We start from the raw sequence: 11,609 nt of genomic DNA, 5'->3' as shown, positions 1-11,609 counted from the left end.
ATGTATATTATGTTTATTAACTCGGAATATATGTTCCTGGACACATGAGGACTTTGAATATGACCAATGTATGATCCTGTAACTACTTGGTATCGGATCGATACCTAAATTTGTGGTATCATTTAAAACTAATGAAAAGCATCCAAACAACAGAAGAATACATGATTACATTTTAACAGAAGTGTAGTTAGCACATATTGAAACGTAAAGTAAGCAGATATTAACAGTAAATTAACAAGTTGATTAGTAATTCTTTTTTACTGCTTGTCCTTTATAATTTTGACAAAATAATAGCATGATAAATGACATAATATGTTACTGAATACGTCAGCAGACTAATTGGGAGCCTTTGTTTGTTTGCATACTACTAAAAAATAAGTTGTCTTGTACGTTCACTATTTTATTTCAAGACAAACTTGCAATGGGAATCATATGTTTATTGTACCATAATATTTTTTTTTAAATAAAGCCAATAATGAATTCTTTAGTTGTCCTCTATTTAGAAAAGTACCAAAACGTATCGAAATACATTTTGATACCGGTACCGGTTCTAAAATATTGGTATCGGGACAACCCTTGTGTGCATACATTTATAGTCTCAATTTACAGCATCAAACAAACCCCGTTTCCATATGAGTTGGGAAATTGTGTTGAATGTAAATATAAACGGAATACAATGAATTGAAAATCCTTTTCAACCCATATTCAGTCCAATGTACTACAAAGACAAGATATTTGATGTTCAAACTCATAATCTTTTTTTTTTTTTGCAAAAAATAATTAACTTATAATTTCATGGCTGCAACACGTGCCAAAATAGTTGGGAAAGAGCATGTTCACCACTGTGTTACATCACCTTTTCTTTTAACAACACTCAATAAATGTTTGGGAACTGAGGATACTAATTGTTGAAGCTTTGAAAGTGGAATTCTTTCTCATTCTTGTTTAATGTAGAGCGTCAGTCAATCAACAGTCCGGGGTCTCCGCTGTCGTATTTTACGCTTCATAATGTGCCACACATTTTCAATGGGAGACATGTCTGGACTGCAGGCGGGCTAGGAAAGTACCCTCACTCTTTTACTACGAAACCACGCTGTTGTAACACGTGGCTTGGTATTGTTTTGCTGAAATAAGCAGGGGAGTCCATGATAACGTTGCTTGGATGACAACATAAGTTGCTCCAAAACCTGTATGGACCTTTCAGCATTAATGGTGCCTTCACAGATGCGTAAGTTACCCATGCTTTGGCCACTAATACATCCCCATACCATCACAGGTGCTGGCTTTTGAACTTCGCGCCTATAACAATCCGGATGGTTATTTTCCTCTTTTTTCCGGAGGACACCACATCCACAGTTTCCAAATATAATTTTAAATGTGGACTCTTCAGACCACAGAACACTTTTCCACTTTGCATCAGTCCATCTTAGATGAGCTCGGGCCCAACGAAGCCAGCGGTGTTCCTTGGTGTTGTTGATAAATGGGTTTTGCTTAGCAAAGCAGAGTTTTAACTTGCACTTACAGATGTTGCAACCAACAGTAGTTACTGACAGTGGTTTTATGAAGTGTTCCTGAGCCCACGTGGTGATATCCTTTACACACTGTTGTCTGTTTTTGATGCAGTACCGCCTGAGGGATCAACAATCCGTAATATCATCGCTTACGTGCAGAGATTTCTCCAAATTCTCTGATTCTTTTGATGATTTTACGGACCGTAGATGGTAAAATCCCTAAATTCCTTGCAATAGCTCGTTGAGAAATGTTGTTCTAAAACTGTTTGACAATTTGCTTACAAATTGGTGACCCTCACCCCATCGTTGTTTGTGAGTTGCTTAGAATTTCATGGAAGCTGCTTTTATACCCAATCATCGCACCCAATTAGCCTGCACACCTGTGGGATGTTCCAAATAAGTGTTTGATGAGCATTTCTCAACTTTATCAGTAGTTATTGCCACCTTTCCCAACTTCTTTGTCAAGTGTTGTTGGCATCAAATTCTAAAGTTAATGATTATTTGCAAAAAAAAATTAAAAAAACGTTTATCAGTTTGAACATCAAATATGTTGTCTTTGTAGCATATTAAACTAAATATGGGTTGAAAATGATTTGCAAATCATTGTATTCCGTTTACATTTACTTCTAACACAATTTCCCAACTCATATGGAAATGGGGTTTTTACATATTACAAATAAGCTGTGAGAAGTCTAAAGCATGCACGGTGCACTTAGCTGTGGAACATATGAAAAGTTAGAGTGGTGTATGAAGAGAGTATGTCCAACTTGGATTCAGGCAATCTCCTCAATGATTGGTCAAAAGGCATTCACGTGACTGCAGGGCGCCTTGACTGCAGGTAATGTTGAGCTAATGCTATGTGTTAATTTGTTTACATGTAAAAATGCCCTGTTGTGCAGCGTGGGGCTGCTCCACCTGCGAGAATTGTGGAAAGCTTGGACATCGCTTAATCCACCACACAGAAAGCAGACAAGTATGGGAAGTGAAGGTTCTTAAACAACACTGGAGAGCCACCGATTACAGTGTCTTGTGCGAGATAAACACACAAGGTCTAGTTTTGTTCAGGACAGAACACACAGAAGCTAATACAAATAAAAACAGACGGAATTGAAAAGGTAAAGAGATGGTTTGACAAAAACAGACCAGCTTAGAATCTCACTAAAACTAAAATAATCCAATTTGGTAACAGCACAAAGTCAAACACCAATACAAATAGACAGACAATGAAACAGTAAAATAAACTACATTTTGCGTGTAATAATAGATGAGAAAATGAACTGGAAATCTCATTAAAAAAATGTACAACATAACGTGGCAAGAAATACATCAATAATGAATAAAGCAAAATATGTTGTGGACCAAAAATCACTCCATATTCTATGCTGCTCACTCGTGTTACCAAATCTGACTTATTGTGCAGGAATATGAGGGAAAACTACAAAAGTACACTTATTTATTAAGTGTGTTACCAAAACAAATAATAATCAGTGATACATAGTGATTACAAATACATTAGAGGCAGCCACCACAGTTGATATACTTCACACAAAAGTCTCAGTTTTTTCCCTGAATGTGTGTCCAAAGCTAATGAACATTTTGACAAAATGACGGCACTATGTAATTTTTATGGTCATTCTGTGTATTTTTTCATGTTTGTTGTGCAGTCTGGTGCGTGTTAGTGTGCCTGCTGGTCACTAAACACTGCAGGAATGCCTAGTATATATATACTTTGGTGAAACAAAAGCATTGCTTAAGTTTAAGAGTTGGGGTATGTTTAGAATAGTGTTGTAACGATATAAATTTTTTGGTACCGGTACTAAAATTGATTTTCTACTTTTTGGTACTTTTCTAAGTAGAGGGCACCAGAAAAAAATTGCATTATTGGCTTTATTGGCTTTATTTTAACAATAAAATCTTAGGGTTCGTTGTAGGTGACGCAAAACACTGAGCTAAGATTGGTCAGTTTGTGCTTGAAATGCACACATTTTGTATGAAAACAAAAAAACAGTGATTAAACATTTGCACAAAAAAACTGATATTGTTTACTTAATATCTCGGTGCGCTGTAAAAAATAATTAATGAATGTGCGTTTTTCAGCTTATTGTGTTGTTGCGTAAAAGAAGTCACAAAGTACGACACTCTGTTCAACTTTGATTGTCAATCTTCTGCAAACAACAGATTTAATTCTGACATATTTTCTCTCATGCAAACACATCTTTTTCTCTCACACACTTCACACTTCTCATTCTCTGCCAATAATCTTTCAGGCACGGTATATTTACCAACATTTGTGAATTCTCAACATGACCATACGAATTAACACCAGTATGTCGTTAACTTATAATAGTTATTTAACAGTTTTATTCACGCGATAGCTCTGTCTTGTCCCATTTCCAAATGGCCGAATAGCGTTCGAAATAGTAATAGCGTTTTCTGCCACGACTCATATAGAAGTTGCATAGTCCATCCTTACAAAGCTATTTTCCTCTGGTTTATAAAATGTCTATTAAATGTAAACTGATGATTTTAAATGATTAGTTCCAGTGTAGACAAAGATGTCCATATTGTGGTTGTCATCTATTGTCACTCTTTACAAGAAGTAAATATGGTATCTAGTCAACGACAGCTGAAGTTGCTCCTTGTGGAGACACTGCCCCTTAGTGCTTTGGAAGGTAATTACAAGTCTGGCGCCACCCTCCACGGAAGAACTATAAATCGAACAAGACCCTGTCAGAGGGGATGCAAACTACACACCAGGCTTAACTCTGATAAAATAAAATGACCAAAATTAATTGTCTGCTGTAGAGCAGTGTTTTTCAACCACTGTGCCACGGCATACTAGTGTGGTGTGAAATACAGTCTGGTGTGTCGTGGAAGATTATGTAATTTCACCTAATTGGGTTAAAAATATTTTTTGCACACAAGTAATGATATTCTGTAAGTAATGTGCCGTTGTTGAGTGTCTGTACAGTCTAGAGCTCGGCACAGTAACCATGTTATACTCTTCCATGTCAGTAGGTGGCAGAAGGTAGCTAATTGCTTTGTAGATGTCGGGAACACATTTGTCGTGATAACAACATGCAGACGACAGCGGAAGGCAGTATGAAGGTAAAAAAGTATCTTATGCTTACACCAAAAAAAAAAAAAAGGCGAGTGCCGCTAAGAAAAGACATTGAAGCTTAGACATAGCTATGCAAAACGAAACTAAAACTGAACTGGCTGCAAAGTAAACAAAACACAAAATGCTGGACGACAGCAAAGACTTACAGTTACAGTTCGCAATCTGGACTTAAAAAGTCCGAATTGCGAAAACAAAGCAAGTGTGGAGAATAGCGCTCAAGGAAGACATGAAACTGCAACAAAACAGGAAAAAAACACCCAAATAGGAGCGCAAGACAAGAACTAAAACACAACACACAGGAAAACACAAAAAAAACTCAAAATAAGTCACAGCGTGATGTGACAGATTGTGACAGTACATCTAATTTGAGATAAGAGTATAGTGATGCCTGCTTGGTTATGGTTTGAATTCGAACACAACAATTGCGAGAAGTGAATTATATGAAGTGAAGTGAATTATATTTATATAGCGCTTTTCTGTAGTGACTCAAATCGCTTTAAATTGTGAAACCCTTTATCTAAGTTGCATTTAAACCAGTGTGGGTGGCACTGGGACCTGGTGGGTAAAGTGTCTTGCCCAAAGACACAACGGCAGTAACTAGGATGGCAGAAGCAGGGATCGGACCTGGAACCCTCAAGTTGCTGGCACTGCCACTCTACCAACCAAGCTATACCACCCCAAAAGAGAACCGCTTTTTTATTGTCAATGTCGGCTTTACTGAGTTTTTGTTTTTTAATGATTTCTGCTTGTGGTGTGCCTCAGGATTTTTTCTATGAAAAAAATTTGCCTTTGCTCAAAAAAGGTTGACAAACACTGCTGTAGAGGACGCTGGTTCCCCGGAATATACAAAATACGACTAATAACACTAAGTTTGGCTCCCTGGTCCGTAGCTTTCTGGAAATGTGGCCCCAAAATAATTCAGTTGAACATCCATGCTGTAAGGGGCTCCTTTACTGAAGTTGTGGACTTTCTCCACTGCAGCATCAAGTCCAGGCCTGTTTGCACCCTATATACTGTATACTGTGCTTTAGAAGTGATAACAGACTGTACTAAATGTAGTATAATAGAATGCACTGTTACTTTTCAACACTCCATCCACCCCTCCCCTTCTTGTGGAACACATATGTTAAGCATGAGGCACACATCTGTGCTTGTCGCTAGAGAATAACGCACACGTATTTCTCTTCTTTTTTGTTGCATCCATTTCTATTTGATGATATTCCTGACGGCGTGACAGATCCTGGTTACAAACGTAACCTCTCACTTGTTCCATTCTTCACCCATCGTCTTCTTCCCGCTCCTCCTTTTCTTCCCTTTGTTCTGCTTCCCATCTGGCTTCCCCCCCCCTCCCAAAGTGCTTCATACGGTCCTGGGTAAACCCCTCCCTCGTAATACCGTGCACCATTTGGCACTGACTCACTGATCCTCATCTCATCCCTGGCGCTCACCTCAATTTTTGTCTGTTGCATAATTAATTAAAGACGTTGTTCGCCGTCAGTGCAATTACTCCAGAGGATGGGGCCGAAAGAGAAGAGAAATACAATCGGAGTGCAGGCCGACATGGAAATTCCACGATAAACATGGAGCGGGGAGAAAAAGATTAGGGGAGGGAAAAAGTGGAGTGATTTCAGAATGTCAATTATAGCTGCACAAAAGCATGGCGCACCACAGGGATCCTGACTACGACAACAAAAGCTTTGATAAAAAAAAAAAAAGAAGTAATTTAAAAAAACGTGTCACATGACCACTTCAAAAATGCCTCCCATCCAATCCAAATACACATGTCAACACTCTGGTATTTAATCTTGTTTGCACAAACACCCGAGACTCCCAGGGGGCCAATGAAAGCGCCATACGTGGCGATGCCGCACACAACCATGTGGACCGGCCCGTTAACAGCCTGCTAACAAGAATAACGACACATGAGTGGGACCGCTGATTGGTTTCATCCTCACTTTGCTGTTTAACTTGGCGGCAGCCAGGACTTTACTCACACAGTGGGCTTTATAGATGGAGAGCACGGATGTCATGCATGGAGCAGGGCTGCAAGTGGACTGGAACACGTAGGCTAAATCATGTGTGAAAGTGTAGATTTGTAATGATAAATAGCAGCTTTTATGCAAACATTTACAAAAGTGATATATTTAGAATATCTGTCGGTTTGTAACCATACTGGTTCAGAAAGGTATGTGCACAATCTACAGTGCATTCGCAAGGTATTCACAGCCCTTCACAATGCTTCACATTTTGTTATGATACAACCTAATTCCAAAATGGAATACATTTATCTTGTCCTCAAAATTCTACGGACACTACACCAATGTGAAGTCTTGTTTTTGTTTTTTTGTTTTTTCAAAAGTATTAGAAATAAAAAACTAAATAATCACACGTACAAAAATATTCACAGCTTTTGCTCAATGTTTTGTTGATGCACCTTTGGTAGAAATTACAGCCTCAAGACTTTTCGAAGACAATGCCACAAGCTTGGCATACTTATTTTTGGCCAGGTTCGTCCATTCCTATTTGTAGCACCTCTCAAGCTCCATCAGATTGGATGGGAAGCATTTGTTTTCATCCAGGATGTCCTTCTACAAACCCCGTTTCCATATTAGTTGGAAAATTGTGTTAAATGTAAATATAAACGGAATACAATGATTTGCAAATAATTTTCAACCTATATTCAGTTGAATATGCTACAAAGACAACATATTTGATGTTCAAATTGATAAACTTTTTTTTTTGTGCAAATAATCATTAACATATAGAATTTGATGCCAGCAACTCTTGACAAAGAAGTTGGGAAAGGTGGCAATAAATACTGATAAAGTTGAGAAATTCTAATCAAACACTTATTTGGAACATCCCCAGGTGTGCAGGCTAATTGGGAACAGTTGGGTGCCATGATTGGGTATAAAAACAGCTTCCATGAAATGCTAAGTAATTCACAAACAAGGATGGGGCGAGGTTAACCAATTTGTAAGCAAATTGTCGAACAGTTTTAGAACAACATTTCTCAACGAGCTATTGCAAGGAATTTAGGGATTTTACCATCTACGGTCCGTAAAATCATCAAAAAGTTCAGAGAATCTGGAGAAATCATTGCATGTAAGCGAAGATATTACGGACTTTTGATCCCTCAGGCGGTACTGCATCAAAAACCGACATCAGTGTGAAAAGGATATCACCACATGGACTCAGGAACACTTCATAAAACCACTGTCAGTAACTACAGTTGGTCGCTACATCTGTAAGTGCAAGTTAAAACTCTGCTGTGCAAAGCAAAACCCATTTACCAACAACACCAAGGAACGACGCTAGCTTTGCTGGGCCCGAGCTCATCTAAGATGGACTGATGCAAAGTGGAAAAGTGTTCTGTGGTCTGGCGTGTCCACATTTCAAATTATATTTGGAAACTGTGGATGTGGTGTCCTCCGGAACAAAGAGGGAAATAACCATCCGGATTGTTATAGGCGCAAAGTTCAAAAGCCAGCATCTGTGATGGTTAGGGGGATGTATTAGTGCCCAAGGCATGGGTAACTTACACATTTGTGAAGGCACCATTAATGCTGAATAGTCCATACAGGTTTTGGAGCAACATATGTTGTCATCCAAGCAACGTTATAATGGACGCCCCTGCTTATTTCAGCAAGACTATTCCAAGCCACGTGTTACAACAGCGGGGTTTCGTAGTAAAAGAGTGCGGGTACTTTCCTGGCCTGCCTGCAGTCCAGACCTGTCTCCCATCGAAAATGTGTGGCGCATTATGAAGCGTAAAATACGACTAAAGCTCTACATAAAACAAGAATGGGAAATAATTCCACTTTTAAAGCTTCAACAATTAGTTTCCTCGGTTCCCAAACGTTTATTGAGTGTTGTTAAAAGAAAAGGTGATGTAACACAGTGGTGAACATGTCCTTTCCCAACTACTTTGGCACGTGTTGCAGCCATGAAATTATAAGTTAATTATTATTTGCAAAAAGAATATAAAGTTTATGAGTTTGAACATCAAATATCTTGTCTTTGTAGTGCATTCAACTCAATATGGGTTGAAAAGGATTTGCAAATCATTGTATTCCGTTTATATTTACATCTAACACAATTTCCCAACTCATATGGAAACGGGGTTTGTATCCAGACTCGTCTCCGAGTTCCTCCATCCATCCATTTCCTACCGCTTATTCCCTTTGGGTTCACGGGGGGCGCTGGTGCCTATCTCAGCTACAATCGGGCGGAAGGCGGCGTACACCCTGGACAAGTCGCCATCTCATCGCAGGGCCAACACAGATTGATAGACAACATTCACACACTAGTGCCAATTTAGTGTTGCCAATCAACCTATCCCCAGGTGCATGTCTTTGGAAGTGGGAGGAAGCCGGAGTACCCGGAGGGAACCCACACATTCACGGGGAGGACATGCAAACTCCACACAGAAAGATCCAGAGCCTGGGATTGAACCGAGGACTACTCAGGACCTTCGTATTGTGAGGCAGACGCACTAACCCCTCTTCCAACGTGAAGCCCTTCTCCGAGTTTCTGCCACTGAAAAACATCCCCATAGCATGATGCTACCACCACCATGCTTAACTGTAGGGATGGTATTATATTGGTCTGCTGATGAGCGGTGACTGGTTTCCTCCAAACATGATGCCTGGCATTCATGCCAAAGAGTTCAAACTTTGTTTCACCAGATCAGAGAGTTTGGTTCCTCATGGTCTGAAAATCTTTCAGTTGCATTTTGGCAAACTTTTTATTAAGAAATGTCTTCCGTCTGGTCACCCTACCATACATACCTGATTGGTGGATTGATGCAGAGATGTTTGTCTTTCTAGAAAGGTACTTTAACTAAACTAAGACGAATGCAGCAATGTACAGAGACATCCTGTTCATCCAATCTGATGAACCTTGAGAAGTGCTGCAAAGAGGAATGGGCGAAACTGCCCAAAGATAGGTATGCCGAGCTTGTGGCATGAGCAAAGGGTCTGAATACCTGTGTACTTGTGATATTCTTCAGTTTTTATGTTTAATACATTTGCAAAAATAATTTACGAAACATGTTCGCATTGTTATTGTGGAGTATTATCTGTAAAATATATTTATGCCATTTTTGAACCGGACTAACATAAGAAAATGTGGGAAAAGTGAAGCGCTGTGAATACTTTCTAGATGCAACGAACATGTATGAAAAGCAGTATGAAGAAGCAGCTACATTAATGATGTTAACAAATTGTCATTTGGTATGGACATGCAATGGACATGAATAAGTGCCTTGTTCTAGCAGGAATTTATAGGCATTGATTAGCATTAACAAAGCGCACACAAATAGAAATAAGTCAGAAAGTATTCCCAATTACAGGCAAATTATATCCGGCGATATTGTTGCAGCACTTTATAATTAGAGGATGTGACTGGAATGCAAATGTCTCCCTCTGTTGCGTTAATTGTTGACTGTGTTCTAATTAAACCTTGCCTGTCATTAACATGTCTGTGCAGATGGAAACGGCGGTGGATGCGGCGTGGGCAGGGCACGGCTGACAAGAATGGGCAAGTGGGGGTCGGGGTGACGAGAACCAAGGAGACGGCAGACGGTCGATCTCTTTGGTGATCACTGCTAATTCGATACCTCGCTGTATAATGTTTTGGCTGATAAAGTCACAACACAATTTGTCACACTTAAGGCAACAATGGGAAACAACGGAGCGTTTTTTTGTTCCAGGGCTCCTCTTGCTGGTGTGAAGCAAACCAATATCATTGTAAGCCAGTATTGAGCAGGTGATGCTGACTCGACATGGCAACGACAAAAGCAGTGGAGCATCATTCACTTTCAATATTTGGTATTACTTTATGTATTACAATAGTTGTACTGGTTTTGTTGTTATGTTGATATTATATATATATATATATATATATATATATGCATATATATATATATATATATTTATATATATATATATATATGTACCCCGCCTTCCGCCCGATTGTAGCTGAGATAGGCACCAGCGCCCCCCGAGACCCCAAAAGGGAATAAGCGGTAGGAAATGGATGGATATATATATATATATATATATATATATATATATATTTATATATATATATATATATATATATATATATATATATATATATATATATATATATATATATTATTGCGTTGTTAAAAAATAACAAAAAAGTAAAAGAAAACAATTTTTACCAGCATTAGTGCGAATTCTCATAAAATTAAACCCTATTCCTGGAAACATTTTTGGTTTGATTATTATCTAATTTAAAAAATATGAACAATTTGCCACCTGGGCCGAATTTTGGACCCCCCCTGCACTAATCAATTTTTTCCAAAGCCGCCATTAAAGTGCTTGTCCAGCTCTATCACCAGGAGTCCATCCACATTAGGGCAGGATTAAACGTTGCTGCTTGAAGGGGCCGAGTGCTTATATCTTCATTTATCTGCCGACAGCCGCTGCTCGGTCGACAAACGTGCACGTGATGCAGGTGCACGAGTAAATGGAAAGCGGAGGAAGGGATCGTTGCATCCGAGAGTGAAGAGGAAGCTAATCTCTGTAGATAAGAGGGGAAAGATCACAGGTGAAGATTGCTGATGGAGGATCGATTAGACCGTGCAGGAAAAAGCGACATACTTCAGGCATATGTGCAGAAAGATGTGCAGATGCTTGCAATTGCAAAAATTGTACGTCTTTTAAAGGCCAAAGTTTTAACCTGCTGTACTTTATGTGGCGCAAGGTTCAAGGAAATGCTAATATTCACAGTTGTGTAAGTAGTTTCACATACAACTCTCCATTTCAAAGATGGGCTTCACCTTACTTGCCAACCCTCCTGGTTTTTCCGTGAGACTACCGAAATTCAGTGCCCCCCCAAAAATCTCCCTGGTCAAGCATTCTACCAAATTTCTCCCGAATTCCACCCAGACATAGGCCTAATGCATACTTGCCAACCCTCCCCGCTACCACCAAACTCCGACCCCC

The sequence above is a fragment of the Nerophis ophidion genome, linkage group LG10 (assembly GCF_033978795.1).
Source record: "Nerophis ophidion isolate RoL-2023_Sa linkage group LG10, RoL_Noph_v1.0, whole genome shotgun sequence".
Classification (NCBI taxonomy): Eukaryota; Metazoa; Chordata; class Actinopteri; order Syngnathiformes; family Syngnathidae; genus Nerophis; species Nerophis ophidion.
This window is presented reverse-complemented; position numbering follows the sequence as displayed.